At 46.4% G+C, this 25,310-nt stretch overlaps 1 protein-coding gene and 1 long non-coding RNA gene across 4 annotated transcripts in view; both read left to right on the plus strand.

Annotated features, from left to right (window-relative positions):
• The window catches only part of AUTS2 (activator of transcription and developmental regulator AUTS2), a 764,728-nt gene that overhangs the window by 251,379 nt on the left and 488,039 nt on the right, over positions 1–25,310 (plus strand). The window lies entirely within an intron of this gene.
• LOC148221519 (uncharacterized) lies at positions 1,627–5,230 on the plus strand. Its single transcript, XR_015807938.1, has 2 exons — positions 1,627–1,752; positions 3,254–5,230. It is a non-coding gene; the product is annotated as an uncharacterized LOC148221519 (long non-coding RNA).

Genomic DNA, 25,310 nt, shown 5'->3' on the forward strand with positions numbered 1-25,310 from the left:
GCACTGACGCTGTTATCAGCACTGACAGTACTTTTTAGGTGAGTAATAGTGACAAACTAGGTTTCAGGGTCTGTTTCACCTGGTTTATATCTCTTGTGTGCACATATAGTAGGAGATGGTAAGTCAGTGGTAAATGTATTTATTCCATCTCACTCTGCCCATGAAAAAGATATCTAGACCTAGAAAAGGTACAGTGAGTGATGGAGAGGATCTGTGGAGACATGCACAGCCTCCCTGCAAGGAGAAATTTAATAGTCTGGGAGGTGTAATATAAGGGAGACAAGAAAAATCTATAACATCATCACCTGAAGATGAGAAGCAAATTATCCTCTTTTGTTGGGATAGGATACTGTGAGACTCCCACTTGAATAACCAGACAGCTGTTTAAAGCAGCAAAATGAGGTGACATTTTTACTTCTGTAATGAAATTTTGAACCTCACTCTTTGTATGGAAACATGAAGTTCAGGAACCCGTGTGACAGATTCATGTCCATCTGTGTTATTACATGTGTTACTGAGGGCACATCTTTGGACTCAGGATTCCTGACATTGTTTCCTTGTGCACCCCGAAGTGTTTGGGCACAGGATGCTGGGCCAGATAGCTCTGGCTGCCTACAGCGGAAACACAGGAGGCTGATTATATCCATGCTTTCGTTTGGAACTTGATATTCAGTGCTCCGAGGATGCACAGAGCTGGGAGGTTTGCAGCCAGGTCAATGTGTCTCCTTAAAGCAGAGCCAGGGAATTGGGCAGTGTTTCCGAACAAACACTCTGACCAGCGCTTCCCGGGATTTTCTATGCATTAGCTAAACTTGGTCGTGGTGGTTGTTCTGTTGGGTTTGGTTTGGGAGTTTTTTTGTGGGTTTTTTCCCCTTACAGATGTTATTTGAAAACACGAGCCTGATAGCATCACATCTTACCAAGGGTGTTTGTAGAGGGGGGCTGAGAAAGGGATCCAGCAGCGAGTCTGGCTCCTGAGGACTTGCTCCGGTTCCACGGCAGCGTTACTGCAGCTGCAGAATCGGAAAGGAGATATTTGCTTTATGCCTAAGAGGCTTTATTGTTTCTAAACTATATTTAGTGCTGTAATCTTGCTTTCGACGGGGGAGGGCATGGCGGGACAGCCTCCAGAGCATCCCCGCCCTGCCTGGTGGGCGAGCGAGGGGTTAACGCGGGGTGCGGGGCTGTGGCCGCGGCCGAGCTCATTGTCAGAATAATGTTTAGCCAGGTGTTAATGCGTGTCTGCAGGGAAGTGCTGGAATTCATTATTCATCCCGCTGGGGGAGGTCACGGTCCTGGGCGGCTGCCAGCGCCGGAGCCAGCCTCCTGGCTTTACTGACATGTGCCATTTGTGATGAGGGCGGTGAAGTCCCCGCGAGCAGCGGAGCTGTCGGGGCTGGCAGCGGCGCCGAGCGCTCGGCAGCGCAGCGCGGCGAGCGGGGACACGGGCACCGGGGGACACAAAGGGGACACGGGCACCGGGGGGACACAGAGGGGACACGGGCACCGGGGGGACACAAGGGGGACACGGGCAGGGGCACACGGCACGAAGGAGCACACGATTCCTGCCGTGTCACGGCGCCTTCCCCGCCCGTCCCTCGGCTCGGCCGCCCCGCACGGAGCGCTGCGCTCCCCGAGCAGCGCCGGCAGCCGCTGAGCTCTGGGTCCCTTCTCTGGCCGTCACCGAGGGCAGGAGGTGACACGATGATCAAGTCCAGTTGGTTCTACGTCAAGTTCAAGCATGCCGAGAAGGTAAGTCTAGCCTCTGCTGCAGCCCTTCCCCGGGCACTGGTGAGGCTCAGCTGCTCCCCTTCCCTGGAAGTGGCATCGGGAATTGCTTTTCCTGTGACCCCACAGATCAGGCTGTGTCTCTGAAGTGGCATCGGGAATTGCTTTTCCTGTGACCCCACAGATCAGGCTGTGCCTCTGGAAGTGGCACCGGGAATTGCTTTTTTTCCTGCTGTGCCCAGATCTGGAGCAGTGCCGGGCACGGGCTGCAGGTGTGGCAGCAACTTCAGCTCGGTGCAGGTGGAGAGGAAAGCTCAGATCTGATTCCTCCAGTGCCGTGTCGGGGAAAAAAAAAAATAGAGATGGTAGAAATGTGTTTGTTTTCCTCATGTGGAGCTTGAAAGGCTGGAATATGAGTTGTGACCTGCTTCTCCAGGGAGGTCAGTTGTTTCTTCTCCTTTAGTAGCTAAGTATTTAATTGTCCATAATTATTGAAGAAAGAAGTTTTATTGATCAAAAAGTAGCAAGACGTTTTCAAGACTCTTTGGTGTGAGGTTTACCGTGGAGTTTGCTGTATTTCCCATTGCCCAGAACAGTGTTTTCTGTGGGATTTTCCTCTCACACTCAGCTTCCACTCTGTGTCGCCTGTGCCTCGGTACCCAGCTGCCTGGGGGAAGCAGAGGACAGGGACAGGGACAGAGGATGCACCAGGATTGCACAGGGACCTGCTTAACACTGGTGCTTTTTCACTGGACATCTCCTGGAGGGTTTCCTGCCCCAGGTTAGAGGCTGAACCGATTCCCAATAGTGCTGAGGTGCACGCAGAATGTGGATGTAGCTTTGCTGTTTCCTTAAAATCCAACAAAACAGGGAAAAGAGCAAGACAACTTTTAATGAAAATACTAAGCAGCCTTGCTGTCTGTTCCCTGAATATCTTTGAGCAGTTAGCAACTTGCTCTTCTTAGAACAGAGGGAAAACTCATGCATGTGCTGTTAGTTTGAAATTTTCTATTCTGGCAAATAATCCCACATTGATTAATTTCTTGTCTTTGTGCCTCAAGTTATGCTGCACTCAGTGAAAGCATATATATTTCATTTAACAAGATTGTCCTCTCATTTATCCCAGGCTGCAGATAGCATATTCAACAGTCTCAGATGTAACTGTTCCATTTCGTTTGTTTTGGGCAGTCTTAAAAAGGCTGCAAAATCCACCGTATTAGGCAGTTATTATCTTCTTGATGTTTCTCTGCAATAATTCCCCGTTCTTTAAAGTTATATCAGACCTATAAATATCTATAATTAAACAAATCACCTCAGCATATTTAGCATATGGAACTTCCTGGAAATAATCTAAGGAAATCACCAGTGTTTTGCCAGTGGGTGAGGTTGGCTATTTAAAACACATGGAAACACATGGGGATTTCTTTTTCCTCTACATTTTGTGATTCATTTCTTTCTTTCTTTCTTTCTTTTTTTTTTTTTTTTTTTTTTTTTTTTTTTTTTTTTTTTTTGACACCCCTTGCAGTTGATCCAGAAAGCCCTGGAGTCCCTGAGCAGAGCAGATAATGTTCCTGCTCTGCTGTCAGCGGGTGATTCTGTGGAGTGTTACATAACCTGTCATACCAGTTTTGTCAGAGACAGATATTTTTGAGATCTACAACCTGGGAAATTTGAACATGGATGAAATCCAGGAAACCCATTTAATCTGTATACTTACAGTTACTTGTGCCTTACAAGACTTTCTTCTGATCCACCAGGGAAGGTGGCAAGTCTGTTCATCTTTTTTGGGGAAAAAGCCCCAAACCATAATGCACACATGCAGGAAGGCAAAAGCTGAAGTGTATGCCTGCTCTTTTACTGGATTTCATGTGTGATAAGGGACTTAATATTAACCCTTTGTGTTGAAGTGGGGTTTCCTAATGGAGGGCTCCTGAGAAATTTCGGGTTTGGCTACGTGGGAGGGCGGTACCCCCTTGCTGAAGGCAGGATTTTGTGTCAGCATTCTTGCTGCTGTTGGGGCTTGGCTTGTTCTGCTTTAGCTCCCAGTCTTGTCTGCCTGTGAAAGTTGTGCTAGGTGTGAATTGACACTGCATTTATTAAACTGCTGCCGTTCTCTGGCTGGACACTCTGGGTACACACTCCATGAAATAAGTGTTTCTGCAATAGTGTAACCACGCTGGCTTAAAAAATTAGGTCAAATTCTTTTGCAACTCCTCTGTGTTGTCATGGTCTTAGAAATTGGGTTTATGTGAGCTAAGCTGAAGAACCTTTGAAATTCTCAAACCAGCTTTTTACAGCAGTTTGTCTAAATGGATTTAAAATCTCCCTTGGAGATGCAGTTTCTCCTCTCCAGCTGACACAAGTGTGGGCTGCTGCAGGAGCATTGTCAGCAGCTCTGCCTGTGCAGCCACACGGGGAGGTGGTCCCACCTCCACCCGAGTTGCTTTTATTCCTTGTTTGTGCTGGCTTTGTTTCCAGGCAGGTGAGGGTGTCCCGGTTCACTGTGAGGGTATGGCCCTGTGGGGTGTACCTGGATGAGCAGAAAGGACAGTGATGTCTCTTCTGGCAGCAGCCTGTGAATACCAAATTAATTTAAGTTTGCTCTCCTCATGTGGAAGTGTTACATAATCTCTGTTTAAGGGAGGTCATTTTGGGTGAGGAAGAGGTTGGGTCTGTGCCCTCCCATCAGTGCAGTATCTCAGTTAATCAGAGCTGGAGCTGCTCTTCCTGTGTGTGCTGACATTGCACTGCTCCCTCTTAATTCTCTTGTAAAGAAGTTCATTGACATTTTTACTGGCTGGCTGGCTTTGCTGAAGTTGACGTTCTTGCCTCTGGCCATCACAGTTGTTTTTTTTTTCTTTTGGATTAGTTCAGAAGATGTTGATGTCTGAAGACCCCCACTTTGATAAAGTGTATATATATTTATATGCATGTCAGAGATAACTGCAGGAAACTTGTACAGTGTAAAATCTTCTTCCCATATGGATTGTCAACCTGTTTTATTCTCTTGGCATCACTGTGCTTTCCTGCCACAAACTGTTCCATTGGTTGTGTTTGAATGCTGCTCATCCTGGCTGGGTTATCTGCAGAGATTTGAACTGAGGTGTGCTGATAGAACTGGCCTGAACCCTCATGGGTCTTCTGGGAGCTTCCAAACTCATCACATCCACTGGAACCTTGACATCTCTTCATCAGTTCATTCATGTCATCTGCCTGCTTGCTCAGTGGCTGGTTTGTACTGGAATGGTCATGCAGCTGTGGCTGCAACACAAAGCCTGAAAAATGGTCACCTTTTGTCCTAAAGACACGTTGGAACTGGAAACAGGAGAGAAAGATAGTGGTTAAATTGATGTACTTTGGTGTGTTAGTTTGCTCAAGTCATCCAAACATTTTTTTTAAGTTGTGTAGACAAGCACAATAAAACCTCTTCCCAGCAGCACATTTACAGTTGTGATTAAAACAGGTAATAAAACTAACTAAAGTAGAAATCTCCACAAGTTTATCTTGAGTGTATTATCAAGTTAATTGCTAACATTCTATAATACAGACTGAAAGGAAGCCTACAGGATAAACCCCAACGTTTTTATGTTTACCCTTTCAAAGATTTAATATAAGGTCATTTGGCCACGAGCCACTTGAACACAATACCCATATTCAGTCTGAGTGCATTTACACCGGAATTAAGATTCAAAGGCTTCATGTGAATAATATTGCTGACACCAGGAAATCAGTTTAATCTGAGGGGGAAAGAAAAAAAGGGAGTTCTTGGAAAAAACTCTGTGAAATTCTAGAAAGTGTGGGAGACGTGTGGAGGGAGGCAGTGTGAGTGGGCAGTCTGGCTTCACGTGTTGCTGCCTGGATCTGAGGGAGTTTATGGATGAAAATCCAGGAGGACTTGAAAGGTTTTGCTTTGTCCTTGAAAACCCTGTCCCTTTTTTGAGGTTCATTGATAGATATTGCTGAACAGAAGTGAAGCTTAATTTTCCTGTTCCTAGCAGTGCCCAAGGGAGAGAAGTGCTGTATTTCTAGCTAGAAAATTAGATTAAAACACCCACTACCTAGATCCAGGGGACATTCATTTCATCCTCTCTTGTAAGACTCTCACTACTCTGAAAGGCAGTTTACAGTTTTGACAGCTAAAATAAAAAGCCTGAAGGACAAGCAACCACTTTGAATGTTAGAAGGGCTTCATTTCCAGCAGAAAGATTTCAATTACAGTCATTTTCCTCCAGTAAGTACAAAGAGGTAAATGGAACCCCTGTTTCAAATGTTAAACTCACAGACTACATTATTACCAGTTGTACTTTGAAAGTAAAGGATAAAGCCCATCTAAATCAAAGCCCTGGTTCCAAATTACTTTTTAAGAGTATGATGAGGTCTGCACCCAGTAATTCAGGCACTCAGTGCTGAGCACACGGAGCACATCAAATGTGGCTTCCATTAGACCCTGCTGCTCTTGCAGGGGATCGAAGCAGGAAGCATCTTCCTCCACAAGCACTGAGAGCTGCAACTTGAAAGGGCTGGAAATTCATGACTTGGCTGTATTTTTAGAGAATTTAGGGTTTTTTTCATCCCTGATTCTGGTTGTTATTTGTCTTGTCCCTTGTAGCAGTAGTTTGACAAAGATTTGGTTATTTATCTCCTGTGTGGCACAACCTCTTCTCCCTCCCACCCCCCACAACAAGGTTTTTCATCCCAAACCATTTCCTACCCTTGCTGGGGAGGAAACCACACTTTTCCATAAGTCCAGATACTGAAATGTGCACAGTGTTTGAATAATTCATACCACAGTGCTCTGAAGAGCCTGACAGCTGAGGTGGTAAATCAGCCTGATGACCTGTGCTCACCAGAACATTCATTTACCCTGGAATGATGAAGCTTCCCAAAAATCTGTCCCCTGGCTGGCTGGAGTCAGGGGTGACCGTGTGTGGGTGACTTTCTGGGCCAGAGCTACCCCCAAGGCATGGGAGGAGTGCAGGGATTCAGCCAGGCTGCTCTGAGAGCAGCTCCCTGTTCCACTGGCACTCAAACCACCCTTGCCTGGGAGCTGGGAACCCACCTGTTTCTTCACCAAAAGTGTTTGCTGGAGATAATTGTGCTGATTTTATTTATTTATCTTTGCTACTTCTTTTCCTCGTTGCCTTGTAGAAGGATTTCTGCAGGTGTGAAATCAGATGTTGCTCCTTAAACTGATGGGAATGATCAGCAAGGGGTTGTGTTGTCCTGAATTACTCAGCAGACACCTGGTTCACTATTTTTATCACTTTGAGCTGCTAAATTTTTTCAATTTTTCCTTTCTTGCCCGTGAATAGTACACGTTTGCATTTTTAAAATCGTGTTGCAACTGTGACTGACACAATTTTAGGGAAATGAGTGAGATTTGTCATTTTATATTCTTGTGAACAGAGATTGGGTATAATCAAGGAAAACAGATGTAGGGATTTAATTTACTTGTAAATACAGATTACCACAAATCATAAAATCATAGAATGGTTTGGCTTGGAAAGGTCTTTAAAAATCATCCCCTGCCACCCCTGCCCTGGCAGGGACACCTCCCACTGTCCCAGGCTGCTCCAAGCCCCAGTGTCCAACCTGGCCTTGGGCACTGCCAGGGATCCAGGGGCAGCCACAGCTGCTCTGGGCACCCTGTGCCAGGGCCTGCCCACCCTCACAGGGAATATTTTTGTCCTAATCTCTGATCCAGATGTGCCCTTGTGCTTCAGGAGCCTGTGCTTGCTTGGACTCAGCTCTTCCCCTGCCTGGCTTGGTCCTGTGACCCTGTGAGTGCCACCAAGCCCTGTCACACAGAGCTGCCTTGCTTTGTATTTTGGCCTTTCATTATTGCATTTTGATTTTCTCTGGCCTTTCAGTGAGCACCAGGAGCTTGCAGTGGTGGCTGCAGCCTGCACAGCTGCTGTGCTTTGCCCAGGGCTGGCAGTGGCTCTGAGGAGGTTGAGTCTCCATGGCCTGGTCAGCCCAGTGAGAAGCAGGCAGGGCTGGAAGCCAGAGGGAGGAATTCCATTCCTGTTCAGTCTCCAGCCCCACAGGAGTGGGAGGTTGGCTCCTCAGGACAAGTTTTCATTTGCTCCTGGGCTGCAGAACTGACTGGAGTACTTATTTATTTATTTTTGCTTTATTTATGTATTTGCTTATTTATTCTATTTATAAAATAAATTTTGCATATTTATTTTTATTTATAAATGGATCTTTCTCAGTTCTGCCAATTCTTGGTAGTTGGACCAGTTCCTGTGTGGTTTTGGATAAGGATGTTTAACCAAGCTTTAAAATCTTTCTGATTTCTTTCCGTGCTGCAGATTGAACGTTGGCTGTTTGCTTTTTGCTCTCAATGGTTATCAGCAAGGGCCTCTAAGGGTTTTAGGCTTTCCTGGGAATATGATAGAGATGCAAAGAGCTTTTTTTTCCTTGATCTGGGGCAGTGGTTGCATCCTGTGTGTCAGGATGACTCAAGGGCTGCTCCTGCCCAGGCAGGTGCTGGAGTCCCTGGGACTCACAGGAGCAGGAAGCCCAAGCACCACCCGCCTTCCCCTTGATATTTCTCACAAAGGGAATCACTGGAGCAGAACTATTTAAACATCTCACTGACACTTCAGGGTCCTCCCACTTATGAGTGGGAGTATGTGCATTTTTTTTCACCTGGAACCTGCTTCTGGACAGCTTTGTCTTTAATATGGATTGGGATCTAGACCTCAAACTTTTCCATCTGAAGTCCTTGTTTTTTGCATATTCTTGTGAGACTGAGAAGAACTGAATATTAATGGGAATAGTCACTGGCAGATAAAATAGCAGAGAAAAAAAATACAACCCTGTTACATTCTTCTGATGTAAATTTTTAATCAAATGTATTTTCTTCTGTTAAGCAACTTTTACAGCCCACTGCACAAAACATACAACCAAAAACCTTTGCACAATGAACTGCATGTAATAGGCTAGCAATGCATCCATTACACGTTTTTAGGTCTGTAATGCATTTAAATCCATTTTTGTGTGCATGGTAGTGTATCCTTCAAAAGATAATTAGAATTTGCTCAGTCTTGCTTTCATAGTTCCTTAGGTTTTCTTCCAATTGCAGTGCTTTGGAAAGCTTCATTAGAAGTGGTCTTTTCTGTAACTAGAAGGAAATGCCATTTGAATATCTTAGGAAATTTTTAATCCACTAGAAAGCTGGAAGTTTTGTATGAAAATTTCTGAAATGCTTGTACAGCCACGGTGAGCACTGTTCTACAGCACAGCTGGCTTGAGGTGCTGGTAGATGACAGGAGGTTGGAACAGCAGTGATAATGACATCAAATAACAGTTCTCAATGTAAATAATTGGAGGAGAGTTTTACAGCAAGGTGTGGGTGTGGCAGTCACCCTTTTTACAGGTGACCAGACTCAGCCCTGTGTGTGTTTCCTGTGTGTATGGGACCCTCATTTCCAGCCCAGCTCCTGCCTCGTGCTGCCATCACCTGCTGTCATGTCAGGCTCCAAGCAGGCTTTTTGCTCAGTTCCAGCATCTCTGTTTGGAGTTTCCTGTCCCCAGGCCGTCTGGGGTGCTGGTCTCCATCTCCCCTCTGGGACCTTGCTGGCTCCTGCTCATGGTGGATGAACCTGCTGTGTTCAACCCTGGTGGTGAGGACACCTAACAGTGTAATTCCTCGTGGTTTGATGAAATAATGGGCTGGTTTGGGTTCAAAGGGACCTTAAAACACATCCCATTCCACCATCCCAGGGTGCTCCAAACCCTGTCCAAGCCCCTGAACACTGGCAGGGCTGGGGCAGCTTCCTGGGGCAAACTGTGTCAGATACAGGGAAAAATTCCTTCCCAGTACCCCAGCTATGCCAGCCCTCTGGCAGTGGGAAGCCATTCCCCCTTGTCCTGTCCCTCCATCCCTTGGAATTTGTCTCCATCTCTCCTGGAGCTCCTTCAGGCACTGGAAGGTCACAGTGGGGTCACCCCAAAGCTTCTCCTCTCCAGGCTGAACAATCCCACTTCTCTCAGGCTTCCCTCCCAGCAGAGCTGCTCCATCCTCTGCTCATCCTGGAGCCTCCTCTCTGGGGGTTTCTGCAAGCAGGGGCTGCTTTCACCACTGTGCCAAGAGCTGGCAGGCACTGGAGCTTTGGGCTGCAGGGATGTGGGCAGGAGCTGTGCCCAGTGAGCTCTGCCCAGGGCTGGCAGGAGGAGGTGCTGGGCTGTCCCCAGGGGACAGGAGAGTGCTCCAGCTGCCTTCCCTTGGGCCTTCACCTTCGGGGTGATGAGGAGGCAGGCTCGGGCATTGCTGGGCACACAGGAATTCTCTTGAGCAGCTGCCTGGGACCCAGCTCCTGCCTTGAGAGGCTGTGGTGTGTTTAACTCTGTAACCAGTAACGTGTAGGTGCTTGATGGATTAATATTCAGGACACAGTAGATGAGAGAAACTGGCTGGGGGGATGTCACACACAATCTGTTCTTTTTGAATTATTCCCTGTTTTGAAGCTAGATTCACCAATTCTGTAGATGGGAAGGGAAAAAAAAATACAGGCTTACTCTGATTTTTAAATTTTTTATTCTTCCCTCCTGGACTTCATTTGCCTGAGGGCTAGTTCTGTCCTTTAATTATTTAAGAACTGGGTTTTGTTTACAGTTTGTAATAAAACTGATAAAAGATTAACAAGGTGCTTGTGAATCATTTTAAGCAAATTAAAGCTTTGAAAGACTTACAACTGCAAATATTTGAAAACTGTACAGCAGAAAAAATAAGAACAGACCAGAGAAGATAATCAAGTTATTGGATTTGTTTGGGAGAAAAAATAATCTTGTTTGCAATCAGATGTGAGAGCACCATTGTCTGCTCTATGAAATATTTATATGTGCTTTTAGCAAATTTGAAGACACTGGTTGTATGAAACAACAGAGTTGTTAAAATCCTGTTTTATTACAGTGTGAGGTAGGTGCAGGGACAGAGCATGGGGTGGAGAGGGAATTCTGAATGGGATTAGTGTGTCCAAGTTCACTTCAGCAGCAAGGCTGTGCCAAAGCATGGGTGCCTTGTGCTGCTTTTAGGGACTCTGGTGACTCTTCCCTAAAACAGTCCTAATGAAATGATGGACTCTGAGCTGGTTTCCATGCAAAAATGAAATTAGAGAGGTTCTAACTCTATTTCTAGGCACAGATTTTGGTATTATTATTTTGGGATATTTCCATCAAAACACCAGCACATCATTCAGTAGTGGTATAAAAGACTAACCAGCTAAAGATGGAACAGGGAACATTGCTGTGAGGGAATAGAAATTCCTGATTTACCTGTGTCATGGCCATGTGCTGCTCCTGACATTCCCTCTCCAAAGACCTGCAGACACCAAGGGCTCAGAGAAGAAATGCAGGGCTGGTCAGAGGGGTCGAGCTGTGTGAGGAAGAATTTAATGAATTACAAGCCCTCAGCTGGGTGGATAAGGAAAGGAGACGTGGCAGAGGTCTGTGAATTCGGGCAGGACACCAGGAAGATGGGAATTGTTCATTGCCTTGTGACACAAGGACTTGGAGATGCCCAGGGAGGTTGGTAAGGGCCCAGCTGAAGGAATCACAGGTAGTTGGTTCTTTGGGAAGGTGTTGGCCAGAGCAACTGGGTGCTGTCAAGGAAATTTTAAATGCTAACAGTTTACATCACTTGTGGGAAAGTGAGCCAATTAATGGCAAATAAATCAATGGATTGCCACTGAACAGGCAGAAACCCTGTCAGGAGCCCAGTGAGCTGGCAGTGACTGGCAGTGGAAGCAAGGGGGAAAGATGTAGGCATATAAATAGAGAGACAGGAGTATTATATGTACTTATCCTATTTTTATTCTCTTCCTTTGAACACCCATTTATGGCCACTGTTGGAAGGAGGATGCTGAGCAGGCTGAGCCTTTGATGTGGCCCAGCACAGCCATTCTCTGTGCTGGTGGCACTGGGGCAGCTCTTTCTGAAACTTCTTGTCCTATGTGATGACTGCTGCATAAAACACATGTTCTTCAACATCCACCAAGCTCTGCAGCTTTGCATTTGTTACCTTCACACAAAGGCATGTCACACAGTGATTACAGTGTGATACTAATTGCTGGATTCCTAATTTTTGCTGAAAGTGCTCTGGGTCTGAGAAGGAGAATTTCACATTGCCTCTTTTCTGTGCTTCATTTTCTCCAGCCATAAAATGGCTGTGGAGGCACATGTGTCATCAGGAGTATTGTCAATGCAGACTTTTGGGAAGAATTCCAGTGCACTTCTCTGTAGCCATTGGACAAGGCACAGAACCAAGAGAAGGCAAGCAGCATTTCCACTGCAGTGTCCCCAGAAAAGTTTGAAGATGGATGAATTATTGCATTGCAAAGTCCTTCAGCTCTCCACTGAAAAATCAGGACCAACCTTTAAGCCTAAATTACATTCACAATTGAATGAGGTGACAGGAAACTTCTGGGGCAGATGAGGAGAGTTGGAGTCTAATTAAATGGAGTAATTTTATTCCTTTGGGGATGAGCTGTGAAAGCCAACACGGTAACACAGCAGGTTCAAAGGTCTGTGTGTAGGTCCTAATCTGCTTAAAAGATGGGATTGAATTTCACTGCCTGTATCATAAACTTGAGGCCAGTAACTAAATAGTTCCTTTCTTGAGCATCCAAATACAAACTGGAAAAGAAGGCAGAGGAGCTTAAAGGAGGGGAATTAAACTGTGCCTATGCACAAATGCTGCCTATAGCTCAGTGATAATCACAGAAATATTCTGAAAGCTCTGTAACTGGTCTTTTTATCCACCCTTTTCACAATGTGGCAGCTCTAACATATCTTGTTAAAGTTATACTTTGAGGCAAACATCATCTGTAGGTCTCAGCAATGGTTTAAATGTCTCCTTTTTCCATCCCCTATAGCTGATGTTTCTGCTTTGCTCAGCATGTCTGGAAATGAATTGTGAGCAGGGAGAGCTGGCAGGGGTGGTGGGGCTGAGCCCTATGTCAGGCAGGGCAGTGGGTCCCCATCTCAGGGCAGCACGTGGCTTGCATTACCCTGTAGCTTTATTCAAGCAGGATTTGTAGCTTCCATTGTTCTACACAATACAGATGTTGGAGATGAACAGATAGTGCTTCTATTTCCTTGTTTAATGTTCTGTCATTTCTGTGTCATGGTCAATCTTTGTCCAGCCCTCTTGAAACTTTGCCTGTGTTTGTTGTGCTCTCTGTGATTGTCAGTGATCTCCTTTAAAAGCCCAGGATCCATTCCATCTGGTTCTAGGAACTTGGCAGCTTGCATGGCAAGCAAGAGCTGATTTTTTTTTGTGTGAGTGCTACTTCAGAGAAGTCAATTCATGGCTAAAAAGATTAAATCCCTAAATCAGAAAAGCTGGAAAAAATATAACAATGTCAACTCTGCCAAGGAAATGCTTCTTGTCGGATTAAAAAATCTTATGACAAGTTGAAAGAGAGAGATTTGGAAGGGTAATTCAATTCTGTTGTCAATCCAGGAGAGTTAAAGCTGGAACTGTGTTAGAATACATTAACAGCACTGCTTGGACAGAGAGGATCAGCTGCTTCTCAGAGACAGTTTTGTGCTGGTTTCCATTCTGCCTCTCTCATGACCTGGCTTGGATTCCTTGACCTCGATGTCAGTGAGGTTCATCACCTGCTGTGTTCTCTGCTCCATAGGCAGCTTCCCTGTGGAATGAACTGTGTTAGCAGCAGCAAGGACACGGGGAGGGCAGTGGGATGAGCAGGGGCAGGTTTGGAGGGAGAGGCACCCGTGGGGTGCATGGGAGGTGACAGGGACACCTCACACCGGGGCAGCATCCCCTCCCTCCCCAGGGACTGGCAGCACCCTGCTGCTGTTCCCCCCATCAGGGCTCCTGGGGGGAGCAGAGAGCTGCTTTTCCTCCTGGGCATGGCCCTGGTGGTGTCAGAGCTCTGGGTGTGCTGCTATCCCTGGAGATCGTGGCAAGGCAGCACTTGGTGCCAGGCAGAGAGAGCCCCTGGTTCCTGCTCCTGCTGTGTCCTCACCAGCCTCCCAGACCTTTCATCCCCCTCGTCCATGTAAAAAACGGGAAACTAAAGACAAGCCAAAATCATCTCTCTCCTTGGCTCAAGGTTCAGACTGAAGGTTTTTTGTTTTGTCTTACCAAACAGGCTCATTCAGTGCTTGAATATCACTGTGGTGTGTTTGTGAGAGAAACTGGGAGCACAAAATCCCACTTTTCTCCTCAGCACAGACAGAAGATGACAGAGAGGGATCTGGGTCCTTCCCTGTCTCTGGAGGGAGATTATTGGAAGAGGTGCTGCTTTTGTTACCTTGTCTAGTGGTCACTCTGAGGCCAAAAGAAGGTATAAATCTAAATTTCTAATAAATAAAAAAATATTAGATATACTGAAAAGTGTTCCAAAAAGTGCCTTGGCATAGTGCCCCAGAGATTTCATATTGCATTCTTCGTGCCTTGTAGGTTTGTGTGAAGTTGGGATATGGTTTATTGTAAAATCTCAGTCCTTTCAAAGACACCTCTGTTAAAACCAGATCTCTGCTGGCCTTGGGCAGTGGACTGATTACATGGATATCTTACAAGTTCATGAGAAATATCTAAAACCATCAGTTATGGCTGTTTGATGGCTGTAGGGCACCAGGCAGTGAGTGAGCCATGGAGGGTCTGCACCTGCAATGGGAGGGATAGTGAGAGCTGTTCTAAAAACTTGAGAGTTCCAAATCAGGGTAAACTCCCCCTTCTCATTCTGGGCAACTCAGATTTGGGTCCTTTCTCCTCTGTCTTCAAGCATGTAATGTGTCTGAATTGGGGGTCTCATCTCCTTAGGGCCCCTGGGTCCAGGAGGACAGAAATGAGCCCACTCCAGGGCCTGAATGGCTTTTTGAAGGTTCTTCATTTTCCCTGATAGTGCAGCAGCCCAGGCAATGAAGCCTCTAGGTTGTTTTTTTAATTTAAACACACTTGTTTATAGGTAGATGAAATTTTTGCATCTCTGTGTAAAAGGAATATATTTTAATTTCTCCATCTCTGAAGGGCGCTCAGGTTTGGGATGTTAGAGGTGCTGGGGTGCTCAGCTATTGTAGGGACACGGATGGGCTCCTCGTCTGCCTGTTCAGATGTTCTCAGTGATCCTTGCTTGTGAGGATGAACAAGCACCTACAGATGTTCCTTGGCCACCAGTCTAGCAGCTTTGCACTTGCCTATGTTGTTTTTACCCAGAGTAGCACTTGGAGGAGCTGGGAAAGTCAGAGCCCGACTGCAGCCAGGCTTGGCCTGCCCTGGGAGCTTGGCACTGGACAGGACAAGGCTGAGCCTCTCACAGCACAGATCAGCCTCTCAGGGATGCAGGTGGCTGCTGCAAGTGTGGATTGCTGTCCAAACTGCACAGTCAGGGGCAGGGGGAAGCTGGCTCTGCTGGCAGGTCACCCAGGACAGTGCTGGGCACATCCTGCCCTCCCTCCTGGCACTCAGCACATCAGGGGACACTGAACTTGGCACCTCTGACACCAGAGTATAAATATACAAGGAAATGTGGCACCTCTGAAATCCAGCATATCCACTGCTGTCACATTGTTTCTTTCATCCTCTTCAAAAGTCAAAATGCAGCCTGTGTTTCCACAACCATTTCCATCCAAGAATGGAGTTTGTTTGAAACAGAGTCAGTGCTCAGTGCTGACCTGGGGAGAGTTCCCTGCACAGCTGCAAACTGATTTTTATCATGATCATGGTCAAAATTCCAAAGATCTGTCTGGAAGTGTCTGTGTGTGGGCACGTTTATGTATGTAATGTAATACTTGTAGGTCTGAACATTGCATGTAGTGTTTAATGTATAATTACATTAAATAAAAGACATATAATACCTCTGGGTTTAAATACAGACAGACATAGGTACAGCACTGATTGGATCTGTATGATTTTGATAGATAGTCTCATATTTTTCCTTTTTGGAATAATGTACTGAGATGTATATAAGAAAACAGCAATAGCCTTTAATTTCCTTCAGTAATCCTGACTCCCACCATCAGTGCAGTGAAAGCCTGGCTGGAGGTGCACTGCTAGGTGCTTGTGTCACTGCCTCAGGAGCATTGCAAAGACTGGGACACAAGACAGCAGCCTGGGAATTCATGGAAACCTTTTCTGAGATAGCTTCTGTTCTGTGATGGGGAATTTTTTGCATAATTCTATAGATCTTCTTAGTCTGGATTAGGATTTAGCTAAAATCGAAATTGTGGAGCAGCTTCATCAAGATGCTTGCTTATAGACAGATCCTTGCAGTTCCAAGATGAAGGAGTTAAGCTTTAAGGGATCAGTGAGAAGCAGATGCCCAGACTCCTTACATGATATTGAATATTACACCAAGCTAGTATTTGCTTCTTTTGGAGCCTGGCTGGAGATCTGTGCAGCTCCTCTGGCTTCACTGGAGCAGTGGAACCTCAAGTCAGGTTAATGAGCCAAAGCCATGCTCTCTTCCCAGGGCTTTCCTGAGTCTGCCCCAGACCTTGTCCTCATTTTGTCTCTTGCTGGGGTGGTCTCACACGGCTGTGACACAATCCCAGCCCACTGTACACTCACAGTCACACAGACAGTGGCAGCCAGGCTGAGCAGGTCAGTGCCATGGTCTGAGGAGGAATTTTAACAGAAGAATAATGATATCTTATCCTGAAAGACCCTAGTCTGTCACGCAGCTGATCTGTTTCTAAAATGAAGTCCAGGCCTCCTTTTTGCATGTAAGAGCACCAGTTTAAAAGGCTGAGGGACTTGCATGAAGAAATGTCACAGACTGAAGGCAAGGGGGGGGTTCTGCCTGGGCACACGGGGTCGTGTCTGTCCATGGCACACTCTCCTGCAAACGAAACACAAAGGTGGTTGTGTTGTTGTTTTTCTCCTCACTAGATCAACACTTAGGCAAGCTCAGGAGCAGACAGTGTGGAGCACAGTGCCCTCTTTTCCTGCTGGAGATGAACACAATCCTGCAGCTCAGGCTGTCCTGTCCCATCAGGAGCTCTGCTCTGGGTTGGTGCTGCCTGGGCTTCCCTGGCAAGAGCCTGACAAACAGATTTCCCTACTGGAAAATGGCTTTACATTAAACAGGTATCAGCCTGCTTCTCTGAGAGCTGAATGTCAGTGCTAATAAACCGGAGGCTCCATCTTTCCCAAAGGACCTTTGGAATCAATTGAAAGCCGTGTCCTCCATCCCCTTTCCCGGCGGGCAAATGTTCCTCCTGTGCTGTGCCACTGTGTCCCCACACTGAGGGACACCCCCAGCACACCCTGCTGAGTGACAGCATTGCTCCCAGCGCTGCAGGAGAGGAAGTGACCTTCAACTCTGGGGTTGTGCTTCTGTTTTGACTGTAAGAAAATACTATTTTTTTTTTCTTTTTTTCTCCCTGCTTTCCTTTTTTTAAAACGTTGCCCTGCCAGCCTGGCTTTTTATTCATCTCTATGTATTTTTTAAGGTCTTAACCCCTTCCTGCCCTGAGGTAGAATTAGATAAGCTTTGAAAGCAGCTCAATGTCATTTGTTTAAAAAAAAAGAAAAAAAAGAAGAGATAGACTAAAGCAAGGAAGGTGACCTTGCAAAGTTGCCTGTAGAAAAAGATCTCTCTTATCATAAGCCTAAAGTAATTATCTTTATTTTTGGTGTTGCCTTATATGAATTGTTTGTGCATCTCAGCTGGCTGTGGCAATGCCTACTGACAGCCTGAGTGTGCTTTCCAGGCTGCTTGGCCACTGCCTGTGAGCGCTGTGTCACTGCAGGAGGTTCCTCTCCCCATGGAAGGGCACTGAGCACTCTCCCCTTCTGCAGGGCAGTGCTGGTGCCCTCTCTGTAAAGTCTCTGTGCTCAGGGGGTTCCTGCATCACTCAGCAGCTCCAGGCTACTAGGCAAGAAATAGTAATATAAGAAATTATCACTGTTATTAGCAATGCAACAAATTTTATTGCCCATTTTACTATTCAGTGATGATGAAGTTAATGCTTAAGGTGCCAGGTGGGCAGAGAGGATCTCTTGCCCCGTTTCTGTTCCTTTCTGCAGGCAATTAAACACTCCTGGCTGGCTGAGATGAGGCTGTCAGTGGTGCTGGCAAAGGCGTTCCATGCAGGTGTGTGCAGTGTGCAGGGAAATGTTTTCCTGGGCAGCTCTGCAGTCCTGCAGCTCCTGCACGGGTCCCCAGAGGGGGGTGAGCAGCAGGGGCTGCTTGGAAATGACTCCTGGTGTGTCTGCTGTGGGCTGCTTCTCTTCCCTCAGCTGCTGCTCCATGTTGCAGTCACTCCTCAGCTCCTGGGCAGTGGATTTGCTCCTCACCTCCCTCAGTGCCCCTTGCCCCTGATGTTTCTGCCAGCACAGGGAGCAGCCATCCCCCAGCCAGGTGACTGACCACGGGGCAATGTGCTGGTGGACGTTGTAAGGGATGCTGGCCCTGTCTGTTCCTTGGCTCTCAGTGATGCTGAAGAGTCCAAAGATGACGTGGCTGTTGGTCTCCTCTTAGTAATGGCATAAATTCAGCAATAATTTTGAGCCACTGTGAAAAAGTAAATGCAGATATTGTTGTGCAGGCTTGGCCAAAGTACTTGGCTTTGGCGTGTAACCTATTTCTGGGTGTAATTACCTTCCTGTTATCAGTGTGGTTGTTAGGGTGCAGCAGTAATCAGGTTTTGGCAGGAGATAGTGCTTTGTGTCTGCAAAGCCCTGCTCTAATCAGGAGGGAGGATCAAGCTGCAGCAGCGCTGTGGCTGCTCCTGACCCATGGCAGGGGCACTGAGCTCCAACCAAAACAGCAGCTCTGAGAGCTCTGAGCCTCAAATTGCCAGAGAATCCAGCATTTGAGGGGACACTGATGCAGTCTGGGTGCAGAAAAATTAGCTGTGGTGTCAGTGGAGTGTAGGATGTGAGAGAATAGGTCAGTGTCTCAAATCCACCCTTCTGGCAGCTGCTCCCTCTGACACTGGCAGTGCTGGTGCCAACACAGGGAGGTCATGGGAGGCAGATGTGGGATAATCTCTTCTCCACCTTAAATCTTCTCCTGGTTTAAATCCTGAGAACAAGCTTTAATAGCCTTCTTAAAGGGTGCAGTTCATTGAATTCTGCTTGGATTATGGCTTGTTCCATTTGGCTTGATTAGGTTCAGCAAGGAATTGAGAACAAACTTCAGAGAGACTCATTTGGAATCGGGAATGAGATCAGAGCTGACTCTGACATGTGTTACTCTGAAATGCAAAAAATTAGTCCTGTTTATTCCCTCAGCTGAGTGCACACACTCCATGGGCTTTCAGAGGCTCACCCCACAGCCTTGGCTGTGGAAGGCAGCCATGGCAGCTCTCTACAGCCCCTCTTTTAAAAAGGATGCATTTTTCTGCCTAGCACAACAGAAGTGGAATGTTTAAATGTGGATGTGAAACGTCACTGCAGTCATTCCCCCACTTAGGCTGACCTCCAGGATCATCCCTGCTCCTTCCACTTATCTAAATACATCAACTGTAATTTCTTACATACAACTTGTGTGGCCCAGTGTTGATTTTTTTTTCCTTTTTTTTTTTTTTTTCTTTTCCTTCCTAAAGTAAACTGAGGCCACTTCTGCCAGAGCATAATCTCTCCTGTAATGCAGTGATTAAGTGCTGGTAGTTGGAGGACCAGGAAAGTACAGGAATTGCTTCTCCCAGGAAAAATATATTTTTGATTAGTCACTAGAATTTGTTTACAGTGCTCTCTGGAAAGCTCAGGTGTTTTGGGTGGATCAGAGCAGGTAACAGCTATTCCCCTGGGATCAGCACAACACACAGCATGAGGCAGAAGAAGTGTTTCAGGTTTATGGTATCTTCTAAGGAGGGAATCCTTCTGCAGCCTCTCCCTCACCTTCTTCAAACTCCCAAAAATGCCTGATCTGAATCAGCTTAGAGGGTTTTATTTTCCCTTTGCTTTGTTTGAAGTTTAAGCCCTGTGAAAATCCATGAGAAAAGATGCATTGTTGGCCGGCCCCGATAGCATCAGCTGCCAGTTTATCTTTCATGTCGCACAGTGGCTCCCGTTCCTGCCCAGGGGCTCTGCCTTGGATTGCTCCCATCGTTTGGGTGGCTTTTGACCCACCCGAGTCCTGAGCTGGGCTTTGCCTTCAATGAGCCCTGTGTTATCAGCCTCCCCAGCACTGGGGTACCTAGCAGAGCCTGGCACCGTGTCAAGGCTGTGGGCGTCCCTGAGATCCAGCCATGATAGCTCACATGCTTTTTTCCTCTCCAACGAAAACAAGCACTTTTTGTTTAAGTTCACTAATGTTTGGCAAAGAAATATAGTAGTAATTATACACCCGGCCTCCTCCTCCCCCTGCACCCCCAACCCCACTTTATAAAGGCAGCTAGCACTGGAACTGAAATAAATGTCATGAATGAATAATAATTTCTTTCATTTACACAGTAATTAAACTTGTTGAATGCAGACTTTATGCTTTACTGCACACTGTTTAATTTGAGTGGTAGATCCAGGCTTTTGTTAAATTCAGGAAGGAAAAAAAATGAAATACCTACATGACTATCAATGTGTTTTGTTACAAATACTTTGTGGTTAGTTTTTTTTTTTCCTACAGTGATGCTGACAAAGGGGAGAATGTGCTTTTCAGGCTGTTGTTTGCATCTTTACAAAGGTACTTTGTGGCCAAGGTTTCAGAAATGTGACAGAGATGTACCTCCAATGCTTTAAGGCTGCAGGGATTAATCAGCATTTCTGAAGGCTTGGTTATGAGTATAGATACTGGAGTATATCCCATCTTAGCAATTTTGCTTTCCACAGGATTTATTTTTTTCCTCTGCAATCTTTAAGTCCTTTGGGTTCAGCTCTCCCCAAGAATTGGCCTCTTCCCCCTCCTAACCAAATGCAGGGCCACCCTGGCAGCAGTATTTCTAGAGGTGTGTGCATGGGGGTGTCCTCATGCAGCTGGGCAGGCCCAGGAGGGGCTGAACAGTGACAAGGATGGAAAAGTTGAATGTTTTAGACACAGGAGCAGTGCAGGTGGCAGAGGTCCAGGCTACCTGGTGTGCCCTTTCCCTGCAGGAGTAAAGTCAGGGATTGTTTGAAAGGAATGGGATAGGAATTAAGAATTAAGCTGCATGGGCTGAAGGGAATCTTGGGTGACTTGAGCATGGGAGCAGGGGTAGATGATGGGAAATGCTTTGGTTACTTGTCAGGCACGAGGATTTTGTGAGGGAACATTCAATGTCCACTCCAGAGAAGGACAAAGTGAGTCAAAGGAACCTGTGTCCCCCAAGGCTTCCCAGACCCTCACCTCAGCAGCTTCAAGGCTTTGGGGCACCTGTCCAGGAGCAGACACTGGACCAAGGAGCAGGTGTTAAAGGTGTGTTCAGCTTGGGCCACCAGCTCACATCTCTGTGCCTCAGTTTCAAGTTTTGTGAATTGTGTGCCATTATTTTTTGAAACAGAGACTTGTCACAGAGTTGTTCCCCTTTTCTATGAGTGTGTAACCTCTCAGTTACCCTGAGCTTGTGCTTCTGGGCAGTTTTGCTGTTGTTGAGCTGTTTGGGGCAGGTTGCATGTCTGAGTGCAGGAGGTTGAGCAGGGGCAGGCAAAGGGACTCCCTTGCACCTAAGCAGGAGCTGCAAAACACTTCTGAATTTTTTAGGCTGCAAAGCTGGTTTGTTGATTTGATTGGGACAATTGTTTAGTCTTGCCAGCGTGTTCTGAAGGAATGGTTGTTTGCTGCTGCTCTGGAATATTCCCCAAGCAGGTGTCAGCAGCTCCCAGCACCACGTTTGGTGGTCACTGTGGAAGAGCAGAGGTGACAGGAGGGCCTGCAGGAGGTGCTGAGGATGGGGCACAGCTTTGCCCCTGGGCCCTCCCAAAGGAGCTGCTGGGCAGAGGTGGAGGCAGCAGCAGCTCCAGCTGTGGCTCCTGCCAGCCCTGCCTGTGCCAAGTGCCCCTTCCCACGAGCCCTCCTGTGCCAGATCTGGGCCTGTGTCTGGCTGAGGTTCACAAAGGGCCCCCAGGACTTGGGATATGGTGGAGAAAACCACCCATGGCTGGGGATGGTGTGTCATGTGTGGGTTTGGGTCTCCAGGCAGCTGTTACCCAAAACTGCAACCACAGAAGTCTCTCAGGAACTTTCCTAGAACGCTTCCTAAAAGCCAAAGTGTTTTAATTGTCCTACATCCAAATATTCTTCTTCCTCCCTTTTCCTCTCTCGGGGGGCTGACATCTACAAATGTGTGTTGCTAACTTAATTTTCTTTCTTACTGAGGGAACAAGAGGCACTTGGGCTGTTTTGTTTATAGCTGTGCTCTCAGCCGGCTGCATGTCTGGAGATGAAGGTGACAGCTTGAGATTTGTGAGCCTAATTGGCATACAAAAAAATTAATCCACTGGGAAATGAGTTATTTGCAATTATCTGTAGATTTGGCTTTATTTCATGGAGACAAATATAGTTGCTTGGTGACTTAATTACAACATTTTTTTAAGATTATGAGATTTTAAAAAGGATATCATTATTAACAAGATCTTGAGACTATATTTGGTGATTCCGTAATTACAAGTATGGCCATATTTGTTAGCTCAGAAAATAATACGTGGAAGCTTTTAATTAAAATAATGAGATCTGTTCTTGCAGATAGGCTTTCAAGTACCACCCTTGGATAACAGGACCCTTTATTGTTCAGTACAATCTAAAACGAGCTGTACTATGCTGGGAGAGTGTCACAGCTAAGGCTGAGACAGATCAGCATTAAAATATTCTTTGGCTGCTGGTTAAGAGGATGAGCATGAAGTGGGTAAAGCAGCTAATTGTCCACAGCTCAGCTGAGCTCTGCTTGCCAAGGCAAGCTGGCTGGATCACAGAGAAAGTGGTTAGAAATAGTGGAATATTCTGTGTGATTTCTGTTGGTGTACAAATGTGAGCACAGGTCTCAGGTTGCTGGTTCCCAGAGGCTGAAATTCACACCAGCCTGGCTGTCCCGGGTGGCTGCAGGAGAAGCCCTGGGAAGGACATGCCAGCCATCCCTGTCCCCCACAGCACAAACTGGAGTGCACCCAGGTTCATCTGTGACACTGGAGGTCCCCTGGGTGCTGGGATGGTGGTTCCTGGTTTCCAGAACAGCCAGGGTGCTCCAGAGAGGGGTGCAGAGAACTCCCTGACCCAAGGGTGCCCATCTCCTCGGGGATAAGCCAGCTGTGGTTACAGCTGGAAACCACTGGGTGCTGTCCTGTGACTCCAGCAGCCACTTCCAGGGACTCACATTGATACCCCAGCGTGCACGTTCCCAAATTGGCCTGGCTTGTGCTGTTAGAGCAAAATACTGTTATTACTCTTGTCACTCACTATGATGGACTCGTTGAAGAGCCCTAAAGCACAGTCCTGAATTATTGTCAAAGACCCACCAGCAAGGGATCTCCAGGGGGTGGTTTTTACTCTTTTACTGACGTGGTTACTCCACCAGACCTAATTGGCATCACCATTTTCATAGACAGGGTGCTCATTTCACTGTTCTCCTGCGAGGGAGTTACAGCACATATCCCTCCTGACATACAGCAGTGTGGAACAGCACAGTCCTGTGCCCTCTGGAAGCAGAGGAAAAACTAGAGTGGACTTAAGTATACACTGAATCAGACCCTACAGGAGAAAGAATTAGACATGCAACATCAAAGGAATATTTCCACATCTGGGAAAGTGTTCAGAGAGTCCCCAAAGGTAAGATTTAAAAAAAAAAAAACAAGTCAAGTGTGTTCATTTCTTATTAGCAATGTTATTGGCAATAAGATATTCTAATTGAATTACTCCTAATTAAAATAATTATGTTTTCTAAGTACTCTGATCTGTAGAGACCATGTAGAGAATCAAAGGTAGAAATAAACACCACCTTGTAAATTCTCTCCAAGCTTGATGATGCTTATAGTGGTTTTTTTTATGATTTCACTTGCTCTGAATGGGCTGGTGCTCATGCCATGATGGCTTTTGGGAACCTTACTCCTGGCTCAGAAAACATAACTGCTCTTGTGAGAAGGATTAGCTGGAAAAAGCTCAAGGATCAGATAAGGAAAATAGGACTGGTTCTCTGCCTCCTTCACACCCATCCTGCCTCACCTGGAGTAGGATCTTGAATCTGCTCCACCTGGATTTTTCACCAGGTGAAGCTGTGATTCCTGCTGAGATCAGGCACTGGGATATTGCTTTGCTGTGCAGAAATACCTCACTTCCCTCTGCAGTGAATAATCTGAGTTTATCTCCTGCTGCAAAACACTGGGATGAACCAAGGGCTAATCTTTCTGGGGAGGCAGAAATCATCAGTCTCAGGCTGTCCAGATCCATCCCTGATCCACAGATCAGTGTTGTCCTCACACTGAGCTTTCCCTGAGCCTTGTGCTGGGGCACCCTGTGTGCAAGGAGCCCACCCTGCCTCTGCCCTCGGGTTTCACCCCATGGCAAGGGTTCCTTTTCCTCCAGGGCCCTGACTTCCCAGAGTGTTTTCTGTTGGGAGTGTGTAGCAGGGTAAATAACTCTGGGTTTGTGGGGTCACACGAGGTCAGATCTGACCAGCTCCTGCCAGGATCCGTGGCTGGGCCCCAGCCCTTGGTCCCAGCTGGGGTTCCCAGGGATTCTGTGGGATGGATTTTGGTGATGTCCCTTCCTTCAACACACAGCTGGTGTTGGCAAACACCTTAAAAACACTGCATAAACAGGGGAGGTTGGGACCTTCAGCCCAGGGCCATGTGTTGGGCCTGGGATGTTTGGGACCCCTGGCACAGGTTTGGTACCTGTTCTGGGGGATTTGTTACCTGCTGATGTCATAAAACATTCCTCTGGTGGAAGGTGTCCCAGCCCATGGCAGGGGGGCAGAACTGGATTATCTTTAAGGTCCCTTCCAACCCAAACCATCCTGGGATTCCATGATTTTCTCATTTATGGTGACCCTTAGCACTGTCCTGAATCAATCTAAAAGCCTAATCAGCCTCAGAATAAGCTAATATTTATCATACACAAGCCTTTATAAAGGCCAAACATTGCAATTTCTTCTGAGGAGGAGAAAATTTCAAAGGTTTCTCACATCAATTACTGCTGATTTTTCTTTTCCTTTTTTCTCATGATCACGATTAAAATTCATTCAACATCCTCTCACAAGGAAAAAAAAAATATATATACATTTGATGGCTTTGTGCTTTCTTCCCCTCCCTCTGTAAAAATAGAAAAGCTCTCAGATGTTGCATGAACAAAGATATGGAAATGTGAGAAGAGGGCAGCATCTGGAGGTTTTCAAACACGAGAACACGGGCTGTACGTTTCTTTTGCTGTTAGAAGAGTGAAAAGCTGTTTCCTGTCATTTCCCATCTTGTCACTCGCAAGGCTGGCATCTTGCAGCTCCTTGCACCAGCTGTTGTTTTTTTCTCCACAGACAGATGGTGCAACCTCTTTGATAATTTTTTTCCCATGTTCTGAGGATTTTGCATGTGTACTACCTTTATGTAATGATCATATAACCCTGTCACTCACTTTATCCTGTTAGCAGTGTCATCCCTGCAAGGAGGAGGAGGAGGAGGTGGCAGTGTAAGGAACTTAATCCTCCTCTTGTGTTCTGACATGCTTTGAAAATACACTGTGGAGCTGCAGTTACAAATGTTT

The sequence above is a fragment of the Sturnus vulgaris genome, chromosome 21 (genome assembly GCF_052056855.1).
Source record: "Sturnus vulgaris isolate bStuVul1 chromosome 21, bStuVul1.hap1, whole genome shotgun sequence".
NCBI classification, from domain to species: Eukaryota; Metazoa; Chordata; class Aves; order Passeriformes; family Sturnidae; genus Sturnus; species Sturnus vulgaris.